Below are 3116 nucleotides of genomic sequence, written 5' to 3'. Positions count from 1 at the left end.
TACATTACTTTTTATACTCAATTAGCTTCTAGCAGCTTAGTATTCACAAAATAAATACTTGACTGCCCAAAGTTTTGGAGGGTTAATAGGCTGAACAAAGCTGGTACAGCAACTTCAATGAAGAACAACAACAGGAACGCCTTGAGATACACGTACAAACACCTCTTCTGCCGAAATTAGTTTATATTTTTTCTTATCATTTTTTCTTTGAATTCACTCTTTGACATCCGTTTCATTCCGATATATTACCAGATTGACACACGGGTCACTTATAAATGTCACCAATCGTCTCAAAACAGTTTTACGTCGGGATGAACCAGCTGTAGCCATCGTTATCTTATAGCCTGACACAAGAACCGATGGCTACGGTCAGGCTATAAGTTAACGACGGCCACGATCAGACCCCAAACAGTGAGTTCAGAATCAAAATACGAACCTCGAGTTTACTGCAATAGGCTAAAAGGGATTATGTTTATTCTCCAGAATAACGAATAGAAAACTACCAAGTTCCATATCTATTGTGACAATATTAGATTCAATTTCCAACACTTTGTTGATCCTGACATAATACCGCTTTGAGGCAGCGAGTCACATATGGGAAAACGTTTCTTGTTATACTTTTTTTTTTGTTGCTGTTGCTATTGACATTGGTATAATAATATTGATTAAATATTTAAGCCGGTCAACATTATTTACAGTCTAGAGAGATTTTAAGATGGTAAACCTGGAGACGAGGGATGTTCTTGTTGAAGTTATTGTTTTTGTTGTTTTGTTTGTTTGTTTGTTTGTTTGTTTGTTTTGGGGTTTGTTTGTTTTTTTTTTGGGGGGGGGGGGCTTTGTTTTGTTTTGTTTTTTGTTGTTTATTTTTCGGGGAGAGGGAGGGGTTGTTTGTTTGTTTGTTTTTATATTGTTTTTTTTTGTGTGTGTGGGGGGGGGGGGGGGGGGTTATATTTGTTTCTGGCGTTGGTATTTAAGAAACAAACATTATTTTCTCGTTTTGTTTTGTTATTTTCTTGTTTGTTTGTTTTTGTTTGATTTTTTTTTTTTTTGGTATATTTTTTATCCTAGAAGAAAAATTCGATTCTTCGAATAGTTTTAATTTTAAGAAGTCTGTGATGCGTGAGGACCTCTACATAAAACATTTATTATGGGTTGAGGGAATAGTGCGGCACAGCAATAGGGTCTTTGCTTCGTGCCCAGAAGATACTGAGTTCAGCTCACTTTGCGGCGCTGCACTGCGGCTACCTCTGGGTTATTCAAGTCTTCCTTTGGAATAGACTCTAATGAACCCCCCCCCCCCCCCCGAGAATGAATAAAGAATAAAGAAAATATTATCTGATTTTTTTTTTCACGATTGTTGATATGCGTCAGGCCCTCGAAATCATGTATGGGATGTTAGAATAATTTTATTAAAGATTTAAGAATCAAGGTCAGAATATTGGCTTTACCTGATGATTATTTTCACAGATTTATACTTTTATAAAAAGAAAATGTTATCCACATTATCCCCATTGTATCTAAATATCAAGACATTGTGTACAGATTGTCCTATTGTATATCGTCATCACAAACAGAAACATTCTTTGATGTTTAATTTGTTTTCAAATTGAAGTCACCAAATATTCCATTGCCAATGTCACCAGTTAATAATGAATGATATACTATATTATAATGTGTGTTTCCATAGCTACATGTACACATTTGTTGGACTGATAACAGAACGCAAGAACGAGGGTCACTAGATAAGTTTCCGGAATCGAGTATAAGGAATAGATAATGGCAATACTCATCAAGTTTTCACAACTTCTCAAATTACTCTCATTGAGCTTCATACATCCTGTTTTGTTGATAAAGGGAAAACCCGAAACGTCCATTGTATCTGTTCTAGTATTTAAATTGAAGCTTGCATTCAATTTCCCATTGTTATTTATTTCTTGTGAATAATAGGGGATTTTGGGAGGACAATCGGTTACTTCGTTTTTAGCCAAATGATTTTGCATACACAGTGCTTTATGCATGAGGGACCTCGTCAAATTAAAATTAAGAATATTAAGATAAGAGCTAAGAAATGAGATGCAATGTATGCGCTTAAAAGTATAAACCAGTAGATTTTAGACCAAGCGAAACATGAAATTTGTGACACAGCCTCCCACGTGCACGGACAAACATAGTTGGCTGTTTATGAACAGTGACGTGAATGAAATCGACCTCTCTCTCTCTCTCTCTCTCTCCTCTCTCTCTCTCTCTCTCTCTCTCTCTCTCTCTCTCTCTCTCTCTCTCTCTCTCCCTCTCTCTCTCTCTCGCTCTCTCTCTCTCTGATCATTGTTATTGTTTTTATAATGTAATAATAAATAATTTGGTCAGAGAATTCGTCCTTCAAAATTTAATATCGATCGATTTAAATTATCATCATCTTGGCGGCAAAAACTCTCAAACCTGGGACTTCGCGTAAGGTAACTGATTAATACTATGCTCATAACCATTGCGTTATCTATTCGGATTCAGTCGACTCTGTCCTGAAGTTGATGGACTGCCATAAAACCATTTTAATATGTATAAACGATGTATATGTGGCGGGTTGTGTGTTATTTTTGTGGGTTCGAGTCCAACCGATAGCTCAATGGTCTGGATTCTGGGTGGGGATCCTGACCTCCCATTGCGGGCAGGGAGGTACATACTGTGTCTTCTATCTCCTTATATCTGTTTTCCAACATGCTTTCTGTCTTTGTCTTGGAATGAGGTTACTTGGTTTTGTCCTGGCCCTTTCCGGAGTCCTGGCTGGGAGGGAAACAGTCAAATGCATAGTTATTGTTTTGGGAGATGATATTTTTTTCCTTGTAAATCATCTCTCTGTTATGCATTGTATGATGTTTAGTTTGCATATTATATTATATGATTGGTAAACATTTGAGTGTATTCCTCTTAGTTGGGACCTGTGCTTGTGTCTGGATGAGACTTTTAGGTGATCTCAAATTAAGTACATTGGTGGTATGCTCTTGGAATCTACATCTGATCCCTATTTGTTCCCAGTTCCCCTTTGTCTTACTTTCTCTTGGGTGCTTTAATTGTAATTCTAGAACTTTTTACTATCCCATTTTCATCCTTTTTACTGGCGC

The 3116-nt window shown here is 36.8% G+C and overlaps 1 protein-coding gene across 1 annotated transcript in view; it reads left to right on the top strand.

The window, feature by feature from the left end:
- LOC144967776 (acetylcholinesterase-like) overlaps positions 1 to 708 on the top strand; it is a 102740-nt gene extending 102032 nt beyond the window's left edge. Inside the window, exon 11 of the mRNA XM_078905409.1 lies at positions 1 to 708. This exon is cut by the window's left edge and continues 1605 nt beyond it. The gene's annotated coding sequence lies outside the window, so the exon portion shown is untranslated.
- The last annotated feature ends 2408 nt before the right edge of the window (positions 709 to 3116 follow it).

Source organism: Berghia stephanieae, chromosome 1 (assembly GCF_034508935.2).
Source record: "Berghia stephanieae isolate SIO BIC M18660-M18661 chromosome 1, UCSD_Bste_1.3, whole genome shotgun sequence".
NCBI lineage: Eukaryota > Metazoa > Mollusca > Gastropoda > Nudibranchia > Aeolidiidae > Berghia > Berghia stephanieae.
The sequence above is the reverse complement of the archived record's forward strand: the minus strand, read 5'-3'. Positions and strand labels throughout refer to the sequence as shown.